The following is a 24,713-nucleotide window of genomic DNA, read 5'->3' on the forward strand; positions in this document are numbered from 1 at the left end:
TATAAAACGCTTTATCTTTACCAATGTAGCTGAGTCCCAGAACTAATTCCTGTTTAAAATGAACTTCTCAGACACTGGTTTGACAATGGTCAGAAAGTGTTTTCCATGCAAATGTCTGCATTGTGTTGCCTATATGTTCTCATTAAGGGAGAAAATGGAGCAACTGACATATTTGATACTTTGCCTGCCAATCGTCTCCTTTTTGCCTGTCTCAGTCAAGCCACACCCATTTTCTCTATACCAGATATCATATAGGATCAGCAGATTGTTTGCCCTTGCAAAACACTGTTCCTTTGCCTCTGTGCTTTGATTTAAAAATGAAACCTGATGTCAGAGGATACCTGATATCATTGCAGTGCCAGTTGATTGACAGGTGGGCAGTCTCACCCAACTGTCGAGTGGCCCTTGGAGAAGGCAAGGACAGTGGCGTAGGAAGGGGTGTGGGGTGTGGTCCTCCCTGGATGTCATCCTGGGGGGATGACATTGCAGCGGGCGGCACCCCCGGGATGCTCGCCACTTGCCATGGCACCCCCAGGGACCCTTGCTGCAGCACCCCCAGGGACGCTCATCGCTTGCTGCTTGCCAGAGCACTCCCCAGGGATGCTCGCCATGGGCGGCACCACCCCCATGCTCGCTGCCCCACCCCCAGGTGCCGGAGCAGCTAGCTCTGCCTCTGGGTAAGGATTCAGCCTGCCATTCAGATTCAGCTCCTCACCCCTATGGTAGTAGATACCTAGAGTGTCCTTACCCGGGGCGTTGTCAAAATATTTTTAATGCCTTCAGTGGGTAACCTTCCACCCTTCCTGATTCTACACTACTTTTCCATAGAAAATGCTCAATAACTTAAAAAAAAATCTATAGGAAGCATTAACATGAGTAGAAGAAGGAAATGCAGATAGTGAGAGGGGGAAACCCTCCAAACGGCAATAAGCAATTGGAGATAAAATGCCACCAGCCTATGTATGCCAAGTACTACTTGCTTTTTGTATGAACCGTGAAAGCTTTAAATGCTTCCCTGAGAAAACAGCTCTGTTACTTGGTGCATGTTGTAGGGGGGGGGGAATTGCTTGTTTCCTCTTATGAGTCCTTCTTGATTGAAGTATTACTGAAGGACTTCTCAAGATGAGCTTTCTGCCGGTGCAGTAACATCTAACTTTCTTCTTTTTGAACATATGTGAATCTGGTTGTATTAGCAGTCACTGTGTCTTCAGTTATGTGAAGCAGTTTTAATTATTCTCTGGCATATTTACTCAGAGACCTAGAAAAGTGAGAGCAGAATAAATTATAGCAAATATTTGCATTCACCTGTTTTTCCACCCCCCCCCTGCTTTTAGAATCAACCATGGGAAGTTCAGGCCTTTCAATCATCATGAAATATTTGGAGGGAGCGCTTGCAGTAATTGGGACATCCTATGTACTTTCCAGGCTAGCACAGGATTCCTCTTTCCTGCGAATTTGCTTAGGGCTTTATTGGTGCAAACATTAAAAGCAGTAGAACTGGGCTTTCTTCTTCATACAGCAGTCTATTCCATTTCCCGGACATTTATCTAACTGTTAATTTTGGCATTATAAATGAGCTTTCATATGACATAAAAGAGGCTTCCAGAAATATAGTGGAATATAGTGCTCATTTCTGTGTTATTCGCTTCCAGAAAAAAGCACCCATTTGCCAATTGTCTTTTGCATCATGTGAAAGCTCAAATATAGTGTGGAAATCGGCAACAGAGAAATGTCATGAAAATGGAATGGAAATGGAAAATTGAAAACTGTCATGTGAATGCAGCTTCAAAGACTCTCTGTAAGTTGAGCACTTTGAGGAAGTATTTTGTGTCTTAAGATCCCCAGGAGCTTCGCAATAAATAAAGACACAATTGACACGGAATTTAGTTTTAGGTGGTTTATTTAGGCATTGGCTCCTGACTAGCTGCACCTGACCTCAGCAGGGCAGCACTGACGACTGGGCCCCACCATATCGTCAGTACAGGTAAACATTGTGGGGGAGCAATGGTCCAGGATCAGACTCAAGCTCACCCCAAATGCTCCTGGGGACTCTTGCGTGGCCCTACCCCCTGGAAAGGGGTCAACAAAAGCATGGTGAATCCCTGGATTCCTTTAACGGAATACCTTTGTGCATTGGAGGGGACAGGTGCTCCAACCCCCACCCCCCAGACCACCTTGAACCAATGCCTAACTACCAAACCTTACAAAGTTATGACGATTTGCTATGCAGCAGGAGAAAACTAAGTGGCATCAGCCAAATGGGAAAAGTCCTACCGGGCCCCTGCCCCAACAGCAGGCGACCCACGACGGCATAGCAAGGTCATAGTAAAGACCAATTGTTATACTGCCGTTTATTCTTTTATTTGCTTAGTTGTATAGCTCTCCAAAGAACCAAAGTGGCATGGGGAATTTATGGCCCTCTCAATGCTCCTAGACTACAATTCCCATCACCCTTGACCATTCTTCATGCTGGTTGCAGCTGATGGGAGTGGTAGGTGGAGTCCAACAACAACTGGAGAGAGCTACACTTTCCCCATCCCCAGTATAAAAAGAGAAAAGTACAAAGTAGACTAAGCATCTGGGCTTGGATTCTAACTTTCTTCCCATTCCCATTCATGCAACAAGGCTTCCTGACTTTTCCTTTCCCTCTGCAGTCCCTGGCTGCAACGACAGAAAAACCTAACCTTGGGCGTGGGGCTGCAGGGGCATCTGAGAATGATGTGGAAGGATATGCAATGAGGGAGTAGCTGGTGAAAATCACCCCTCTAGAATATCAAAGCAGGAGCTAAACCATCCTAAACTGCACCAAATTTGTCCCACTTATGATTAAGTAAATCCTCATAGGATATGCATGTAGTCAGACTATTCTATTTTGGTCAGTGTACAAGAGGCAGTGGCAGACAACAGTCTCTCCAGCACTTCAACCTACTCAGTGCTTTTCTTCTAAGAAGAAAAAGGTGCTGGTACTGTGTACCCTTGAGTACCCCTGGCAAAAAAAACCCCCACTGAACCTACTTAACTATCCTTCAGCATTGACTGTCTCAATGCCTTTATCTTTCCTAAATTTGATAATTCACTGCTGCATCATCTCTTGTTCCAATCCATTATCAATGCTCCAAGAAAAATCAGCAAAAAAGCTCCTTGTCATCTTCAGCTTAATTTATCCAAATGGTGATGAACTCCATCTGCTGACTAGATGAGAAATGTTCAGCTTGCGACAATAGAACACTTGATTTATAATTTTTAGCTTAATGCATTATGCCACTAGAAACATTCAAGAAACACTTTCTTATTTAACCAATGTGGAGTTGAGGGCCAGCTAATTACTTGGCCTGTAATCCGAATCCCAGTTACACGTGCAAAACTCATGCTACTGTTTGCTTTGTAATTTATTTAAATACTTGTGCTGCTGAATGGAAGAGGAACAACTTCTTTAGATGTGTTACAAAGTGGCATAAACCATTGGCTGTCCGATGGATAAAAGCGTGTGAAAGTAATTTTTGTTTTTACTTTTAAGTAACAAGCTGCAGAAGGTGACGAAATACCATTTGCTTATGCCATAGAATCATCGAATCTGAGAGCTGGAAGGGACCCCAAGGGTCATCTAGTCTAACCTCCTGCAATGCAGGAATCTCAGCTAAAGCATCCATGACAGATGGCCATCCAACCACTGTTTAAAAACATCCAAGGAAGGGGAGCCCACCACCTCTCGTGGGAGTCTGTTCAACTGGTGAACAGCTCTGTCAGAAAGTTTTTTCCGAATGTTTAGTTGGAATCTCCTTTCCTGCAACTTGAAGCCATTGGTTCAAGTTGGTCCCTGCATGATAGGAAGCTAATGCTGAAATCTTAAAAACATATTGCCTAGGGAATGAACCTCATGGAACACTTCTGTTTAAACATGCATGTGATTGCACTAAAGGGCTAAAATCCTATATACTCACATCTCTGAGTCAGTCCCATTAAACTTAATGTTCTGGGTGTACATGTCAAGGATCGCACTGTAAAAAAAATAACATAACAAGGTTTGACTTAGCTTGCAATGGTCTGCTGATGATATTTTCTGAGATCAAAATAAAGCTGGAATTCATAACCAATGGCTATAAAATAAAATAAAAAGCAGCAAATAATCAGTGAATGATTTGTCTGGGGTTGTGAAAAAAGGCATCTTATCTGAGTGATCTTGCTAATACTTGGTGCAGGGTGCATGTTGCCTCGGGATGTTTGGTTCCTGCTGCTTTTCCAGGGTTGCTTCTGCATGGAAACTTGCAGGAAACCTACACACAGATGACTGTAACATATTAGATAATCTACAGAGAGACATAAATCTCCTTCTAGCCTCCTAAATCTGAATTTAGTTAATATGTGTGGAAACTAGTGGGGCTAGTTCCAAATCCACCCCACTCCAATGAGTTGGAGAAGGACTATCTGAAAAAAATCAGTCTTCTGTATTCATGGAGGCTCCCCAAGCACCCAGGATTGTAATAATCTTCCTACTTCAGAAGGTCACCCTTCAACTCATGGAGAGTGACCAGAATGGCAAGAGGGGCAGAGCAAAGGACTCTCATCCTTCTCCATAGCTATCCTCCCCACCTTGCAAGGTTACACAAATTTAGAATGCCTGTACAGGGTTTTTGAGATTGGGCAAATTGAAGGCACCCTGAAGATGGTTTCATACTTGCCCCCTATTCAACCACTCTTTGGTCTTATTAGTACTTTAGAAGACTCCCTTCAGTCATGCATTCTGTTCTTTCCTTGCAGTTTTTGGATCACTGCAACCAGCTATCTATCACTATCAAATATTCTTTTTTTCTATTCAGTATGGGTCTGACCTACAGCAAAAGAAGGTTCATCTCCCAAATTCAGATAATGCTCTCTTCATTTTCTGTTACATTCCTGTGGTTTAATTCCCTCCCTGCTGCACATTTGCCTTAATTCAATTGGATGCATGTTCTCTCCCGAAGCGGGCCACAACCAAATGACCGAGAGCCCCGTTCCAATTATAAGTAATCCTACAAAGAAATGAATAAAGACTCAATTATAGAGTGTGTTAAATGCAGGCTGCACTGTGGTTCTTTTAATACATCAGCATGTACCAGCACTGTGCATAGAGAATGGTGATTGGGTCTCTAATATGAATTAGATTTTCCACAAGCTCACTTAAGAGTCCATTCCACCCCCACCCCCCTCAAAACAACTCCAGAGGCAATTATCTATGTTTTAAACCCCTATTTCATTTAATTTCTTTTAAATTCCTAGGTGGCTCAGCCAATTTCTGCAGATTACTCTTTGGCAAACTTGAGAGGTCATTTTGGGTTGTGGCAATCCTTTGTTTGTAATAAACTTGCTGAAAGGAAAAGAAAACCCTGGATTTTTTAAGTTGAACATGGCAAAATTCAAATTTAGATAGAATGTTCTTTGATCAGTTTGGACCAGTGGAGGGGGATCTCTCCTTCCCAGGGCTATACTCCCTCCTGGACAAATTTTGGGCGGGGGCACATACCAGTGGTGGGTGGGTCCAGATGCAAAAGTGGGCAAAGCAATGAATGTGACAACTTACCTTCGTACATTCCAGCCATGCAAAAGGCAGAGGTTTCTTCGTACGTAAACATACACCTCTCGCAACTGGGACACAGCTGAAGCAAACAGTGGTATGTAGCAAACAGATGTGAAGCAAGTTCTAGTGGGGTTGTGGCTCTGTGGCGGAGCATTTGGTGGTGGTCCATTATTTGCTGTGGCATTAAGTTGGAATTCCAGCCTCCTCTGTGTCTATGGGAACACTGAATTTCATTTCCACTGTTTCCAATTTGTTTCCACCTGGATGTTGCTTGCCTGTGAATTTTTTTCTTGCATTTCCCTTTGGGGTTGTCGTTGGGCTCCAGAATGTTTCCAGTGGAGCTGCTCTGTTTGCACTGATGGTAATTAGCAGTGTGTCGGCGATTTCTTCTCAAACAGAAAAAGCCCTGTTGCTTCTTGTCTTATCAAATTGAAATTTGTGATAACGACTCCTTGGCAAGAAGTTATGTTGCTGCTTTCTGTTTTGATTGGATGCTGTTTGCTCCTGTTAGCCCTGATAAATGTTTGCTTCGGAAGAGCCAAACTGGAACAGGATTTCATTATGATGGTCACCCCAGCTTCACTGCAGGGCATCTGAGATTTTTGCAATTTAATCTAAGAGCCTAAGTATGAATTTATAAATGCAAATCTAGTTCTGCTCCCCTTTATGGGGTTTTTTTTTGGGGGGGGAGACAAAAGTTGCATAGGGAGGAGCCCATTTAGAGGGCAAAATCATTACACATGCGTATCACTTTTATCATCCTGCTATTTCTCTGTTCCACATACTTCCAGTGGTGTTTTCTTCCTGTGAGTCTATGAATGTGCTTACGGTATACTTGCCAGTAGGAAGCTCCTTGGGGGAATGTTTTGAAGGGTGGGGAACGTTTTGAAGGCCCTGTAATGGGTCAGTGCCAACCAGGCAGCCTTCAGTGGCAGTACCACCAACAATGTCTTACCTTCTGATTGTAGGGTCTAACTGAAGCCTTCTTTACTCATGTGGGGTCTCCCCTTGATCTAGAATCCTGGAGGATCAGGGTTCTAAATTGGGTGGGGACTCTACCTAAGAACAGAAGGTCTCCAGTGCAGAAGTTCAGTTGAGAGCCCAACATTTCATATAGAGTTGTGAGCAAATGGCCTCTAGAAAGTCCCTATCGTATTCATGGGTAGAAAAATTTGGAGCATCAATTCACCATATTTCTGTTGAAGAATTGGGGGCTCCACCATAGCTATGGCAGCAGAGCATACCTTCCTTCTTTTTGTTGTATATGGACTGTGTTTGCAACCTGGTCATTTTTATTTTTATTTTTATTCTCCACAAAGTCTTGGCTCTAGTGTGGTTCCGGAGGGAGGATGGCAGTTACCATTAAAATACCTTCTGATAAATTTTGACTTCTCTTAGGTGAGAAAGATGCCTTTTACCACCTCCTCTCTTTTCTTTTATTATTATTTTTTAAAAAATTCATAGTTTAGGTAATAGGCCAGGAATAGATTTTAACAAATGTTTCCAATTAACATAAGGAACTAGAATACAATACACTGAAAAATGAAAATTGCATATCTATGGTGACAATAAATTCTGAAGTAATAATGGTTATGCAAATAGAATAATAATAATAGATAATGTGGAGATAGATGTATGTCATAACAATACTTCTCAATAAAAGAAATAGAACTAGTTGAGATAAATCTAATAAAACAGAAATGAACCCGACAGTGAAAATCTAACTCTGTGCAACTCAGCTAGCAAGTTTAGAGAGGGAGAAATTTCTACCAAGCTAATACAATTCAGGTATTTGAGCAGAGGAGACAGCTTCTCCTTGGATAGTCATACTCACCTCAAGACTGTTAGACATCTTCTCTAATCTGGGCCACATCCACACTACACCTATTTAGCACTATTATACCACATTTGCAGCCATATTATACCACATTTACAGCTCTGAAGACTCCTAGGAACTGTGTTATGGGAGCTAAGAACCATTAGGAGAACCCTATTCCCCTCACAGAGATATAAATTCTAGAGTGATTTAACAATTAATCCTTCTTTCTGAGAACTCTGGGAATTGCAGTTATGTGAGGGGAAAAGGGGTCTCCTAATAACACCCAGCACCCATAATAAACAGAACTCCCTGTGATTCTTTGGTGGAAGCCATAAGCATAGTGTACCAGTGTGTTAAGTGTATGGTGTGGATGTGACCTAAATTGCCAATAATTCTCAAAAATTCACAAAATTCCAAAATTGCCAGTAATTCACAAAATTCCAAAATATCTTCAAAGATTCTTATCACAACTTGATTCTCACCATTTCTTGTTTCACATGTTGAAGTCTGAAGTTGAGTGCCAGCTATGACATGCTTCCTGGATTCCTTCTTCTGCTTTGTCCAACTCAGATTAAGTTCGGTTATCTTCAGATCAAATGATAGAGTTGCATGGGGTGAAGCAGACCTAAAATAAAGCCTGGAGCAAATTGGTTTTAATTTTTTGTAGGATCTGCTATTTGGTTAGTGTATTCATCTCTTGCTAGTCTTGCCACTTCTCTTCCTCTGAGCTCTTTGTTGTCTCTACTACCATTGGAATTTGGGGCCAGAGCCCCTCTTTGTCTGTGGTCACCAGTTGGGTGCATACAGTCCTCTCAGCAGCAGAAGATTAATGGGTTAAATGTTTGGGGCCCAGGATGCCCCTTTAGAACTTTTATTACTTTGTAGAGCATGGTAGTGGTGAATATTGCTAAGTATTATTATTAATAGCCTGCTCCCCATTATTCCAGGCAAAGGAACAGCTGCAGTGTTGAAGTGGGACATGTTGTCAAGCACAGGAAGGCAATCAGGATTCCAAAGATCCATCACCAGCTCTTCAAATAGGGCAGTCTTTTTATTTTATTTTTTTTGTCAAGAAGGCAGACACACCTTTTATCAGGACATGCAGAATTTATTTTTATGGAATATTCCATATGGTTTTTGAAGCTCTGCGTGCACACAAAACTATTTCTTAATGTATTTCTATCTCCAGGTCTCCCGCTGTGTTGATTTTACTGCTTGATGCCTTATACGAAAGATGTAGCATTTCAAGTTGTATAGGTCAGATTAGGTACACATATTTGAATGCATGATGAAACATCTTAATATGGCACTTCATGAGCCTTCACATCAGTCAGGAAATTTGGAGAGGAAAACAACCCAGAAAAATTTGCCAAGGGAAGTAGCTAATGGCACTTTAATGCTGAAGGAGGTATTAGAGTGTGATTTGATTTTGTTTTGTTCACAACTTAAAAAAAAAAAAAGAGGGGGAGGCATATATTTTGGCACAAAGAAACTTTGGCAAAGAAAATGATGATCACAAATATGCTCCATTAGATGAGAGAATGCTTATAGCGCTCTCTCTCTCTCTTGCTCTCTCTCTTCTAGCAATAATGCTTCCATGTTACTCAGCATAGGAGCAGAGACCACGGGATATACCAAGTAATTCTGCCCCCACCTATCCTTCTTCAAGCATTACTGCTTTCATGTTAAAATAAAAAAAAATCCTTCCAGTAGCACCTTAAAGACCAACTAAGTTAGTTCTTGGTATGAGCTTTCGTGTGCATGCACACTTCTTCAGATACACAGAAGAAGTGTGCATGCACACGAAAGCTCATACCAAGAACTAACTTAGTTGGTCTTTAAGGTGCTACTGGAAGGAATTTTTTTATTTTGACTATGGCAGACCAACACGGCTACCTATCTGTAACTGCTTTCATGTTATTCAACATGGTCCTTGCTCTATGGTCCCCACTGCTTATACTGAATGAGCTATGTGCCTCAGAAAGCCACACAATTTAACAGGAAAAGAAGGTTGTCATATACCATTCCTGCCTTACATATGGTTTCAGAGAGGAAAAGATGATGCATCTTCTCACTCTGCACGCCCTCATTTCCACCAATTTCCGATGGTGATAGACTTCTGAAGGGCAAATGCTCTGGTTCTGGATATAAAATCTAAATAAACTGTAGGCATCTCACCATATATTGACTAGGATTTCATAATACTACTCCAAAGGACCTTGGAGGTCATTTTCTTCATCCCTCTTCCTTGATGTAAGATCTGCAGTGAAGGAATATCCCTGACAGATACTCCTCCACCTTCTGCTTTTCCAGTGAAGAAGAGCCCACCACACCAAACGTAAACTGTGTTTTAGATCTGACTGTTTGTAAGTTTGTACACTTGCAGTTGTGTAGTGGTTAAGAGCGGTAGTCTCGTAATCTGGAGAACCGGGTTCGTGTCTCCGCTCCTCCACATGCAGCTGCTGGGTGACCTTGGGCCAGTCACACTTCTTTGAAGTCTCTCAGCCCCACTCACCTCACAGAGTGTTTGTTGTGGGGGAGGAAGGGAAAGGAGAATGTTAGCCGCTTTGAGACTCCTTCGGGTAGTGATAAAGCGGGATATCAAATCCAAACTCTTCTCTTCTTCTTCTTCTGCAGTTACATTCTGAGGCATCACAGTGCTATTCAGATGGCACAGACACATGGCACAAGGATGACCTCTGCCCCAAGGAAGAAATCGGAAGCCTAGTTTTGCAGAAGAAATAGTGAAGACAAAAAGCTCACATCATGAACAAAACAAGTGACACAGGTGAGCTGACTTCTAAGGTCATTAAAAAGAACATTTTTTAAAAAAAAAAAAATTGCTGTACAGTGGTACCTCGGGTTAAGTACTTAATTCATTCCGGAGGTCCGTTCTTAACCTGAAACTGTTATTAACCTGAAGCACCACTTTAGCTAATGGGGCCTCCTGCTGCCGCCGCGCCACCGGAGCACGATTTCTGTTCTCATCCTGAAGCAAAGTTCTTAACCCGAGGTACTATTTCTGGGTTAGTAGAGTCTGTAACATGAAGCGTCTGTAACCTGAAGCATCTGTAACCTGAGGTACCACTGTATTTCATCTCTCTTGCTTTTTCCGGTTTTTTTATACTTTTAGTATTCCCATTTTCAGCATAAACATGTCCACAGAAATATTCTTGGGCTACCAGTGACTGGGTGCACCAATCTCTTTTAATATCCACAGTTTCCGGCTAATCAATTTTGATCACACATTACTTTCTTGCAAGGAGTATTGTACTATGCCCCATTTAGCACCACATCACATAGTCCCCCAGCTAACTGTGCAGGCAGTATGCACCGTATTATAAAATCATTTGTATTGTTTGTCCAGATGTTTTGTCGGGCAGTTGACAAAATCAAAGCCAGGGCCATGGTGTATGGTGTATGGCAGTTTCATCAGTCAGGGTGTTTATTTTCTTCCAAATAATTCCAAATAGTGTACAGGTAGATTAGCAGGAGGGGTTATAAACAAAATTGCATGACAAGCATGTAATGGGTGGCCCTTGTGATAGCATGCCAACATTTGCATTGCCCACCGGTATAGCCAAACAAGATTTTCACCTCCTTCCAGCTCCAGCTGCATATAATTATACATGACTAGTTCATTCCTATCCACATTCTGCTCCAGTTTGCACTGCATGACATGATAGGTGTCACATCAGTCAGTTGCCTCAACAATGAGGATGGATTCCTCCTTCTCCCTAAAATCCATGCTAACAAAGCAGTGCAAAATATCACCAGGAAGGTGAGTGGATGTCAGGGACTGGCTGTATGAGGAAGAGTGGTTGAGGCCGCCTGCCCTAGAGGCCACCAGGGATGACAGAGGAAACAACTTAGACCCCGGATCATGGTAGTGGGACACTAGAGAGCAGTCTGGGGAAAGTCGAAGCTGGGAGGTGCTTGAAGCAGGAAGCTTAAGCGATCAAGTGGGGTCAGAAGGAGGAGGCTCTTCCAGGACAGGGCTGAAGGCTGAGTGTCTCAGTGTCGGCACAGACTCAGACAGAGAGGACTCAGAGATTGCGCCAGCTACCCAGCAGCTGGACAGTCCCAGTCCTGCTGGCTCTCCTCCCCACCTGATGTCCCACTCAAGGAGAGCCCTGCACGTTGCTGTGCAACGGGACAGGCAGACTCGGAGGAGGAGCCCACCCTTTCATCGCAGTCTCCATCTGCTTGGAAGGGATCCAGAGTGGGAGGCTAGAGGGGGTAAGCAGGGCCAGTGGTCCATTTCAGCAATGAAACTCTACAGTGTTGTTACTTTCTGTGAACAAGAGCTAATTGCATTTCATGCCTCACGTTCTTTGCTAACCTGTGGATTACCTGCACTTGCCTGACAGCTCCTTGACAGTGCATTTCATAGGGGAGGTAACTGGGAACTCTGTTTTCTCTGTATGAGGGCAGTGTTACATGCCAGCCCATTCTCCAAGCTATGTGAGATTCCAAGCATTCCAAGTGTACTTACCTAGGATCTGTGGGATTTTTTTGGAAATGGGGCACAGTGGTGTGGTATCTTTGTGATGTGTTGTTTATTTACTCATATATACAACCTGAGCTGAAGGGGTTCCCGGCATTACACTCCAAGAGGGTCTTGCCTCCTCCATAGGACACAGCCTTTGATTCAGACATCAGCCATGGCTCTACTCCTGCTCTCTGCTTCTCTGCCACATAACCCCCCACCCTGAATTCTCTAATCTTTGGCGTTATCTGTAGAGTGAAAGGAGCCTCACTCCTTTGCTGTTTCACATGGAGTTCCCTTTGGTGTTATTCTTAATGTCCCATCCCCTGGCTATCACCTGACACAGCAGGCCAGACCTACTTAATTAGCCTTTAACACATGCTGATTCCAGAGGATTAGCATTGTCTAACACACAACCCAGCACACACACGGATCTGGCGCAACACACATGAATCTAATACACATGGGTCTGGCTATTTCCCAGTTTTAACACTTCAAGCATTGATTAAATTCTGGCACTTGCTCAATTCAGCGATCACAGTGGTCTAGCACCCACAAACTCATAGATAGTTCTACCATACAGATATCTTAACTGGAGATATGTGGATTCAAATACCCAGTCAGGTAATGAAGTTCCATGGATGCTCAGGGGCAAATTCCTGTCTCTTAAATCAACATGCCTTACTGGACTGTTGCCAGGATAAAATTGCCCCCTGAACTGCTGGGTATAAATACAACAAGGGATATTGTACAATTAACAGAAACATTTATCTGTTTATTTATTCCAAGCACTTTTATGCCAAGCATATTTATTCCATCTTTCTAAGGCTCAAGACCTCTCATAAAGTCAAACAGAAAAATCACATAATGCAACACAAAACTAACAAAATAAAAACAATGTTTTCAAAGTTCATATAAAAAACAGTTAAAATAACCCAAGCCTCAAAACAGCAAATGAGAAGATAAGCCATCAGATACGCCTTCTGAATGGGTCTTAGAACTTTCTTGGAATGCCATGAGGCAAAAAGCAACCTCATTTCATAGGGGAGGGCATTCCAGAGTCTCCAGTCAGATGCAGTATAGTCTTCTTACAGTTGTGCTTTTTCCTGGAGCTAATGCAAAGTATTACTTTTTTGTATGATGTATTTAGGGACGTGGGTGGCGCTGTGGGTAAAACCTCAGCACCTAGGACTTGCCGATCGCATTGTCGGCGGTTCGAATCCCCACGGCGGGGTGTGCTTCCGTCGTTCGGTCCCAGCGCCTGCCAACCTAGCAGTTTGATAGCACCTCCGGGTGCAAGTAGATAAATAGGGACCGCTTACCAGCGGGAAGGTAAATGGCGTTCCGTGTGCTGCGCTGGCTCGCCAGATGCAGCTTGTCACGCTGGCCATGTGACCCGGAAGTGTCTGCGGACAGCGCTGGCTCCTGGCCTATAGAGTGAGATGAGCGCACAACCCTAGAGTCTGTCAAGACTGGACCGTACGGGCAGGGGTACCTTTACCTTTACCTATGATGTATTTATTTAGTTAGAACTGTAGACCTACCTGTTTCAAAGCATTCAGAATAGACTGCATGGCATTAGATGGACTATTGACCTTTGTGTGTTTGTTTTGCTCCTGAATTTCAGTATCAAGATTTTCCCCTCACCGAGAATACATGATCATGGGTCTGAACTACATTGAGATTGAAAAATAAAAACAAAGAAAGGTCGTTTTTATATGGGGGAAATGTTATTGCATCAGTTATTGCATCCAATGCAAGTAATTTGAAGCCATGAGCTAAATGTTCAATGAACACAATTTATCCCATCCAGGCTTCCCCAGAAGTACCCCAAAAAAGCATCCTCTACAATTCATTTATTGTTTTAGGGTGCTTTTTTCCTCACTTGCTCCATTTTTTGCCCTCACTTTCTTTTTGCCAGTAAAAGCTAAAACCACTTCTGTAAATAAGCAGCAAGACATGGAATGACACTTGAAAAGTCGGATTGTTCAAGCCTCACTCGCTTCTTTCAGAAATGAGGTGCTCACATTAGGACAAAATGAGTTTTCATCTTGGAGGTCAAAAGTTGCTACGTTATTTACTTCAGCATCTGAATGGCAGAGAAGTGTTTTATTTGGAGTGCATAAAATGAATCCAGAAACTAGCTTTATCAGCTGACAAAGAAGCAAAGGACAAGATCCCCCTCTTGTGACTCACTGAATCCTATTGCTTTTTTATTTTATTTACGTTTTATAGCAAGGTACTGGGAGGAACCCACTACTTCCATTCAAACGTGTGCCAATTAACTTTAATGACAGGGAAATGCAGATTTCTTGATCAGGTTGAATTCACAATACTGGAACAGAAAAAGACAAGCAAGACAACAGTTAGATTAAAGTCAGATAGCTCAGTCGTCAGAGCATGAGACTTTTAATCTCAGGGTCGTGAGTTTGAGCCCCACATTGGGCAAAAGATTCCTGCATTGCAGGAAGTTGGACTAGATTACCCTCATGGTCCCTTCCAACTCGACAATATTAAAATTCTATTGACAAGTTGCACATTACTGTAATTCCTCTGACCTGTGCATCCCCACTCTGTTCTGAGCACAATCCATTTTCCCAGTTAATCAAGATGAATGTCCTATGTTATCTTCCATATACACAAAATGTTTTTCCAAAGAGGTTAGTGGCCCGGGGGGGGGGGGGGTTGATTTCTGTGTCTTTATCCTGTCTTTTGCTCCAAGTGAGTTCCTATTGTGCCATATTACCAAATATGTCATGAGCTTCTTTCACTTGAACTTCCCCTCCACATGTTTCTGGGTCTCACGTCCCTCACCAACTCCCTTTGTACGAGACTCAAAACTACAGGGAGAGGTAACCTGAAAAAAAATTCTTCCTAAGATTCTATAGAGTAGAATCTACCATAGCTCAGTTAAATTAAAAGCTCTCAGGCTCAATCCCTCCCAGGCTTCATTTCTCCATGCCATTGGGGAAATGGCTACTGACTTCTTACCAGCTCTGACTTCCAAGCTATCTAGACAGCAGGTAACATGTGCTACATTTGCAGGGACATGTCCCTGAAGGCCTCATCCACCAGACTCTCCGCATTTCAGCTTTCTGCATCAACTACCTTGGCCTCAAGGGAATAAGCTCATTCTGTGAGCGCCAGGAGTTCATGGCACTGAGGACACACCCATGACTTCTGTCCAGCAGACAGAGTGGGATGGGAGGTTCTCCATCAAACCTCTTTACTAACTGAAAGGCGTTCAGAGGATGTTTCTTCCACATGCTTTGACCTGGGGCAGAATACTCAGTCACTATTTGTTTTTTAAGACAGCAATCTATTCCAAGGTTCTCTTCATTCACACTTGCTCCCCTGCAAATAATTAGTGAGAGCGAGTGAAGACGACGTGAAAGTGTTGTTTTCCATAGCGAGCCTCACCTCACAGTTAAAGCAAGTATAAATTCAAGGACTGTTTGAGCTCCTCTGAGATCAGACCATCATTTCTTGTAAAACAACACAAGCCATTTGTTTGCTAAAATGATACAATCAGGGAAGCACAGAGGGAAAAACATTGTGCATAGAATTTCAAGCACCTCCAGCGACAAACCGTTTAGTCCTCTCCTTTTTTCCAGGGCTCTGCTAATGGGGAGGATTTGTTGCTTGTACATGATGAAGAAGTTTGCGCTCTTTTTTGCTTCCTTTTTAATATATTGTCAAAAGATGATATAAGGGGTGACCATCCCTTTTCCAAACATCCAATCTCTTTTTATATCCCCAAGGGATAACAACTGTATTAGAGGGAAATAAGTATTTGCTTCCTTTGTGAGTGGGGGAGATAGCTATTATACATAAAATGGGATGAAAACAATTGTACGCAGCTGTTCTAATGTTATGTATAATTCTCATGTAATACGGCTCTTCACATTCAGATTTCTGCCCCCCTCTGCCATGGAATACCAGTCTGGAGTGACAAATTCAGATTATCACTCACTCTAATCCCCCAAATTGAAACTGGGCTTGCTTTCTACTTTTTTATTGTAATTGTTTGTGTGGTTTTAATAGATTTTAGATATCTATATACTTTTAATTCTACCAATTGTTTAATTGTTTTTAATGGTTGGTATTTTTCTATGTTTTTAGCAGTTCTTATTTTTATCTCTAAACTGCCCTGAGTCGCTGAGGAGGGGTATAGATAAATATATCATAATAACAACAACAACATAAAATCTGTTAATCAGAGATGCATATTCCTCCTCATTTTGAAAGCTACTTCCCATGCAAAGTATACACTACAGTTGTTTTCAGTATAAGGCAGATACAGTAAGAGAACTGCAATTAACACTGTAATAGACAATCTGTGCTGTCAATTATCGATGCACCAAGCTCCTACAATGACATATGTCGGAAATGGAGCCCAGGAGGAAGGACGATACTAAGAAGCTATTACAAGCCTTGCTCTGGAGCTGAAGTAAAAATGGGCACAAATTAATGACGTGGTTTTGCTTGTGTAGGACAGCGGCCCTGAAGTAACGTTACTATTCAGGGGCAAACCGGCACGCTGAAGCAATACTGGTTATAGTGGAAAGCCTAGAAACATGTCACTAGTCTGGAAGTAGTGTGATAGCATAGCAGTAGTTGCAGGCACTGATTACTCAGACAGCACTTAAGCTACAGCAGCACATCAGATGGTGATGGAGGCATATTTATCTGAGACATGACGAACTGAAACCAGAGTTCAAGAGCCCCCAAGGACCAAAAAGCAGTTGCCATCTGAGGCGTTACTCAACTGACCTATCAGATCTCATTCCATCTGTAATCCTTATCTGAATAAGAGACTGCAAATGCAAATATGTTGTTACAGTTGGATGGTACAAAATCTAAACTCCCTGATATCTACTTAGCCATCTCAAACTGTTAGATCATGGGTGTCCATAGAGTCAGTTATGGTATGTCTAGACTTAACAGCCAGACAAGAGCAAGGGCTCTCAATGGAGGAGGAGAGCCAATTGTCACTGCCTCTGGCCTCCTCTCCACTGCTCAATTACCATTCAAATAAATCTATTTATTTTGTGTATGGGTGTATTTCATGAGTCCTAGCCATTTCATTAAGTCATCCAGCACACCCAGGAAATGTTTACAAGTTTTAAAGCAGCTGCTTTTCCCATCCAAACAACAGCAATCAGGAGTTGACTAAGTTACCTATTCCCAGCCTCCATCCCACTGTGGCATGGGCACATCTGGGTGTGGCACAGATGTGACAGGAAGAAAAGGAGGAGGACAGGCAGCATCCTGGACCACTTAGCTCAGCCTGGGATGTGATGGTGGCAGCTGTCTAGGAACACTATGATTGGTCATGGTCTTCTGCATCTACTTCATTACTACCGGCTCAATAAGTGAAATTAAGGCAAGAGGCAGTGGGAGGTAGCCCTCATGTAACCACCCACCTACTGGTCCTTAACTCTTGCATTGTTCTCCCTGGCCAAGCCGTACCACTTGATAGCATAGCAGCAGCAGGTTGTCACCACTGATAGCTGGTGGAGTATCTGGGACTAGTGCTGGTTTTTGTGAGTTCCTTCTTTGCCCTGCCTAACTGTGTAGGTGGTTTGCCTGTATGCATTTTCTCTCTCTCACCCTCTTGTCTCTGATGTTCCATCCCTCTGCCTTTCTTGCCATCTGGGTACTACTGTGTATCTCCCCCTGTTTGAATTGATTGATCTGACTTGGATCCATATGTTTGCTTGGGCAAGTCATTCCTCAGTCTCAACATCTGCCAACTGTAAAATAGTGTTATGTGTGTCCACAGTCGATGGGTTATTGTGCTCACCTGGATTCAGGTTCCTTGGAAACAAGGTCTCTGGGGGCTTCCTCACATTTTGTAATTGTGTTTGTTTGTTTGTTTAGATTATTTTTATACTGCCTTTTGCACAAGCCACAGGGTAGATGATAGATGATAGATAGATAAATGATAGATATAGATAATATAAAATATCACAATTCTTATAATGCAAGGAGATGACACATTCTGAAGAGCACCTTTATGGACCTAGTATTTAGCATATGTTGCCTACTGATGAATATTCCCTTTGGGTGCCTGCCTCCAAAATTTGTGGGTGCCCAGTCCCCTCAGGGGGAATTTTGTGGGGTCTGGAGCACCCAGGGCCCCCTGGACCTGGTGCCCAGGTTGTCCAGTTGTTATATAGTCCATTTTGTTATAATCAATGGAGTGGGGAATATGCTAAGTTGTGCTATACTGGTTTTGATAGAGACACACATATGTAGGGGTTTTTTATAATAAAAAAATCGGGGGGGGGGGCATGTTCCAAGACTTCTTTCCAAAGCTGTAGATTAAAATGGAGGCAAAGTTTTGCAATGCAAATGAAATCATCATTAGAAAGCAGCGATCTCATTTCCCACTAAATGATGTGACTAGGTGACGCTTTCAACTCTCTGCAGGCTGTAATGTTGAGTAGGAAGCCAGCTGAAAGGCTAACGGATTGGAGTTGCATTGTCACAGTTTAAAAGCTAAAACCTTAGAACATAATTTCAATGAGACCGGAAGAAAACAATAATGAGTTTTAATGTGATTTAAATTAACTGGACACAAGCTCACAGTGAGAATTATGAAAACGTGCTCAAGACCTCCTGGAGCTAACAAGAAAATTAGGCTGTGAATGAATAGAGACTGAATACCCTTAACAAAAATACATGTTATTCAGACAAGTGGCCCTTTCCTGCCAAATCCATTTAAACTGATTTAGCAAAACAGTACATTTTCCAATACACTTAGCCACATTTATTCCTGGAAAAACACCTTTAGTTGGAGTCGTTCTAAGGGATGATTAAATTCTCTGTGCTCACGAAAAGAAAGGAAAAATCCATTGCATTTACATATTTCATAAGAGGGCTGCCAACAAATGGTTGCTTCTAAATATTTGGGGCTATAAAAATGGGTCTCTAGGGGATAAATAAAACTCCCTGGGGTGTGTGGTCAGATTATAATGATGCAATTGGAACAACTGCACCAGAATCCATGCCTGCAAGGGCTCCAGATGCTAAGCGGCTTCTTCTACTACTACTACTTGTTTTAGAAAAGCAAGTCTCTAGCCCTCCTGGAAGGAAAATTAGAAAGCAAAATGTGTGGTAACTTTCAAAGTGATTTCTGTGAGATGTGCCAACATGGCTGCTCCCACCTCAGCGTTTTTATGCAAACAACTCACTGGTCAATCATAGCTCTGCTTTTACTCACTGGCTGAAAACACCAGCCTCTAGGAATCGGGGGTGGGTGGGTGAGCGGTCCTAAAGAACTGAAGTTTTCTTCTCCTTTATGCCTCATTTTGTAGTCCTTGGAATCACTGTAGTTTGCCCTTTATTTATTTGTTTAGGATTCCTCTTTCCTGTGATTGGTTTATCTGAGATCAGGTACTCTCTGGGTTATTTTATGCAAGTAAGTGTGAGCGAATGGATCCCTTCTCCTTCCCCCATGTGCCCTACCCCCGTTCCTCTCCCATATTTGCTCTGGAGGGCCATAGCAACATATGAGGGAAGGGGGTTGAGAGAAGAGATAGTTCCAGGTGGCAAGCAGAAATGCTTGTGCTGACTGAACCATCAGAAAAGCATGATGCTGAATTGGCCCCATAATTTGGTGCCTTTAATACGAACAGTAGTTCTTTCTTTTCACCCATTTTCCACCTTCTGTATCTTCACAAAAGCCAAGGTTAGGCTGGGAGTTCTGACTAGCCCAAGGCAGCAAGTGAGCAAAACCAATAATGAACGAAACTGTACCTCCTTATAGTTCATTTTTGTTTGTTTTGCAAACTGATCTTTGTTTGCTGAGAGTTATCGAGCTCCACATACTCTGAGTCTTTTTGCCGTCCACAAAAGCTTATCACATAAATACGTTACTCTTTAAGATTCCACAGTACTTTGTTCATGTGTTCTTTTTGAGGGAAGGGGCCCCTATTTTGGGAACTGAAGCAGGGCCCCCAACCACCTTAATTCAGTCTTGGGTCTATCTTTTGATGTTTCTTTACATTTTTTCACCTTGTTCACAGCCCTGATCTGGAACTATTTCAGCACCATTTTAGGACTTCCCCCAATCCTTTATGAATAAATCCAACCAATCAAGGATCACATAGTGAAAACAAGGTGTAGGCTTATCTCTAAGGACAAACAGAGCCAATGGTTTTTCCTCAGGGTGTGTATTGAGGGTCGAGGAGTGGAGTATGTCCTTGCTGTCCCACTGTGGCAAAGCAGAGGCCATCCCCCCAGTTGCTGAGGAATTAGACATATTTACTCTTCTCCTCACCCACATTCCAAGTGAGTGCCCTGCCTGGCAACCCAAACCTCCACCACCTTTGTTTCAACAAAACTTGCCAAAAAAATAATCAAAACTCGTAAGCTTCCTGCAGTTTACAAAAAAACCTCATGAAGAGAATCTACCCCATTTTGGTCCATTTCTTAATGCATTCCTTGATGGAAGGATTTGGAGCTGGTATCTTCCTCCTAATTGCGATGAGAAACATGAAATCCGCTTCAGGCATTTGGAACTGGCTGAGCTAGCATCCATATGGATAGGATCAGAGATCATAACATTACTGACAGGCAAGGGGAAAAGGAGGAAAACAGTGACAACTTGTGAAAACATCTGCCTCACCAGTTTGAGAAAGCTGTACCTTTCACAGCTTAGCCAAGCTCTTCTGCCTTTCTTTTGGGACTTCTTAGATATAGTGCAATTCAGACCATTACTTTAAAACTAAACTTATAGGCAAACACCATATTCTCAAAAGAATGTCAGTGCTCTGTTTCTCAACCTTAGGGACATCTAAAATAGCCGAAACAACATGTTGTATTCTAATAAAATAACAACAAAACAAAACAAAACAAAAGCTTTGAATGGGAAGAGGAGTGGAAAGAAGCTAGACAAGCCACAGAGGCTGATGAAATTTGACATGATTTGCTTTTCCTCACCTCAAGAAAATCCTTCAGAAAACTAAAAACCTGCAGCTCTGGAATGGAATTTTTAGGCAAATGGGTTGCTGTGGAAAGATACTCAGAGTAAATTCTGTAAGAGAGTGCAAAAGGAGCATGGTTTCGTTCCAGTTTGTTGCTTCCACTTTGGTTGATCATAGAATCATAGAGTTGGAATAGACCACAAGGGCCATCGAGTCCAACCCCCTGCCAAGCAGGAAACAACTGTGATGGCACAGTTGAACTCACTTCTGAGGTTCATTTTTAAACTCATTTTGCGCCTTCCTCATTTCCATGGATACTGAGGGAGAAGTTTCTCTTCAACAGTAAATATAAACTCAGCTCATGGCTTTTTTATATCAACAGGAAAGAAAAGGATACATTATGAGGCAGATCTTAATCTGACAAATTTAGCTATGGTCAGCCATGTTACCTTCCTATACATCTTTATTATATAATCTGAAGGAGCTCTTCATTTTCAAAAAATGCCACCATGTATGGTTTCCATGTATACATAAATTTCTCTATGCAACACAAATGCATTTCTGACTAGTAAAAGTAAAGAATGTGTAACAAACTCTAGGGTGTGATATACATGAGAAAGGTATATCATTTTATGGGAGAAGATCCAAAGATCCACTTTAGCCACACCCAAGAGCTGGACATACCCAAGAAGACTTCCGGGATGGCTAATCAGGAAAAGTTTAACACACCAATTTTTATTGGGCTACTGGCTTTTCTCACCCATGGGAGAGGCAGCCTGCAATTCCACCTTTTCTTGTTTGCGTCTTCCTTATTGGTACCTCTGTGGAATCTGTCACTGGGACACACGGAGGAAGGGTTGCCAGCCTCACACATTGAGCATTTGTGCTTGAACTCAACAAGGATGTCAAGAGCACCATCCCAGATAATTGATCTAAACAGAGCAGGTACGATTGAACCTTCTGCTCTGCAGCAGAGGCATGGCTCAGACCTGCAGAGAAGTCTGCTAAAGCATGCTTGCTGCTACCCGGCCATTTTGCAGGATGGTTTAGATAGTCCCACTGTCAGGGGTTTAGGAGCAGAGGCACGGGCAAGGGAGGAAACAGAGAGCGAAGGGGAGGAGGCAGAAGAAAAGATGAGTGATGACGACGACCCGAGATCTCCTAGTCTTTCCAGTGAATCAGAGGATTCACAGAAAGGAGCACCAGTGGCCAGGGCAAGGGGGGAGTCTAGGGGGGCACCCCAGGAAGATAGAGCCAGAGGGGACTCAGAGGGGAGCAGCTGGAAATCGGGACCAGCGTCACCGCCAGGAAGCAGGGAAGAGGAAAGGAGCCAGGGGGGAAGCGCTGGCAGCTCACCACAGGAGGGAGGGCATGAGTCAGGAGTGGCCACACCTCCATCGGGGAGCGAAGAAACGGTTAAGAGGAAAGTGGAAGGTTGGGCGCGCGCGCCAAGTTCAAATGCAGAGGAAGGCGGCGCAGTAAGCAGCCCCGAAAGGGAACCAGGTCCTAAAGCCCGGCGCAAGGAGGCAGGAGGGTCCGGGTCAGCGTCAGAAGAATCCCGGAAGGAAGAAGCCCCGGGGGGTAGAGGGACCCAGAGGAGGACAGTCAGGCGGAAAAGGTGGAGCAAGGCTAGGATATTAAGTTGGTGCACACGGGGCGGAGACTCAGACGGAGCTTCGCCGATCTAGCTACTAGACGTAGAGTTGCACGCAGCAGCGTGAGAATGGAAACTGTAATTCAATAAAGACTTTTACTTAATGATCGCTGGCTAGCGTGATCCTCTGTGAGCTAGGATCTTCAAGCAGCTCTGACAGTAAGCTCCGTCCCTCGATTGTGGGCATCTACAGCCTCGAGGAGGGGAGAGAAACAGGTGCCTACTAGCGAGCTCACGAACGGCAGACGACATGACGGCTGAGCAGCAGATAGAGGAACTCAGAAAAGCAGTGGCACAACTGAATGCCGAGGCTCTCGCATCCAGGAAGAGAGAGGAGGAAGCAGCTGCCGCCTGCAGGGATCTCCAGGTCAGGTTAGACGTGCTGACAAAGCAGACACCCCGGCAGGAGGGAATTGGGTTGGTGAGACGGACAGGCGGGCTGGTCTCTCACTTCGATGGGAACCTGCAACAGTATCCCAACTTTAGAGCCGACGTACTGTGTGCATAAAGACTTTAGAGATGAGCAAGAGAGAGTGGGATTCATCATGTCCCATTTGCATGGGGATGCTAGAGCATGGCTACGCAATTTATGGAGAGATAAGGATCCGGCGCTCCAGAATGCAGATGCCTTTATTAAAGCGATGGATGGGTGTTTTTTATCAAGTATTGACGTGGATCTTGCACGGAAGGAGGTGCATGGGCTGAGACAAGGGAGGGCCAGCGTCAGGCAGTATCATGCCCGCTTTTTCGCCTTGGTCAGTGCCCTGGAATGGGACAGAGATTCGGCTCCTGTAAGAGACCTCTTTTGGGAGGGGCTGCACAACTCGATTAAAGATGAGATCGCGAGGGGGGAGAGACCCCGAACCACCCAGGAGGTCGTTCAGAGGGCACTGGCAGTGGGGGTGAGGCTGGAAGGACGTCCGTGGAGCAGGGACGAAGGGCGTGGAGGGCGCGAACCAGCCAGGGGCCCCTCCTTCCTTCCCAGAGAAGCAGCGCGGGCGCAATCCACGCCTCCGCCAGGAGGAGGAGCCGAACCTATGGAGGTTGGAGGTGCAAGGGCTCAGTCAGCAACCAGAGCCCTAGCACCGGCAGCAGTGAAAGCGAAGCCTCCTAGAGGGAACAGGAAGTGTTACGTCTGTGAGGAGCCAGGGCATATGGCAAAAGAGTGTCCCCAGAGGCTCCACAAGCTTACTGCAGCCTCGGCAATGGTGACTGCAGCAACGCAGCAAGGGGGACCACAGCAGGGAAACGATGCAGTCTGGCTGGAGGAAGAGGCCCTGGGGCCCAGCCAGACGTGTTAGTGACGCAGTCCCCAGAGGTTTTACAGCCCGTGAACCCCCTCCCGCCCAAACCAGTGGTGAGGCTCACCGCATCTCTCCAGCTGCCCAATGGAATCACCACTGACGTGCCAATCACTATTGACTCAGGAAGCAATGCGGACTTTATAGGGCAGGACTTTGTCGACCGGCACGCTATACAGTTGCTGCCTGCCACGCTGCCCCTGCAGGTTGTCACGGTGGATGGCAGGGAGTTGCTAGGGGGGCAAGTGGTGAAGCAGACGCCGCCCATGGCGATGCGACTTGGAAATCACAAAGAAATCATCAGCTTCAATGTCACTCAACTATCGGATACGCCCATTGTATTGGGAATGAGTTGGCTGGACAAGCACAGCCCAACGCTGGCTTGGTACCAGAGGCAGCTGATCTTCGGCTCTTCCTTTTGTGCTGAACACTGCATCATGCCCCGGCAGGAAGGAGAGGAAGAGGAGTCACAGCTGCTGCTAGGCACGCTGCAAGCGATTCCCCACAAGTACGCAGAATTTTTGGAAGTTTTCTGCGAGAAGGAGGCAGACAGGCTACCCCCTCACAGACCATATGACTGCAAGATTGACCTGCTGCCGGGGGTGGCGCTGCCTAAGGGGAAACTGTATTCCATGTCAGAGGACGAGCTGCAGGAACTCAAACAGTTCATAGATCATAATTTGGAGCGCGGTTTCATCCGAGAGTCCAAGGCAGCGGGGGGCAGTCCAGTATTCTTTGTTAAAAAGCGAGACACGCCCCAAAAAAGACTGGTCGTGGACTATCGCATTTTAAACAATGGGACCAAGCCGTCGGACTTCCCCATGCCCCGAATCGACGACCTCCTGGCGAAGGTGCGGAAGGGAAAAGTGTTCACCAAGTTAGACCTGCGAGGGGCGTACAACCTCATTCGTATGCGGGAGGGAGATGAGTGGAAGACGGCCATGTTCACGCCACTGGGTACCT

The sequence above is a fragment of the Podarcis liolepis genome (assembly GCF_965112155.1).
Source record: "Podarcis liolepis genome assembly, chromosome: 1".
NCBI classification, from domain to species: Eukaryota; Metazoa; Chordata; class Lepidosauria; order Squamata; family Lacertidae; genus Podarcis; species Podarcis liolepis.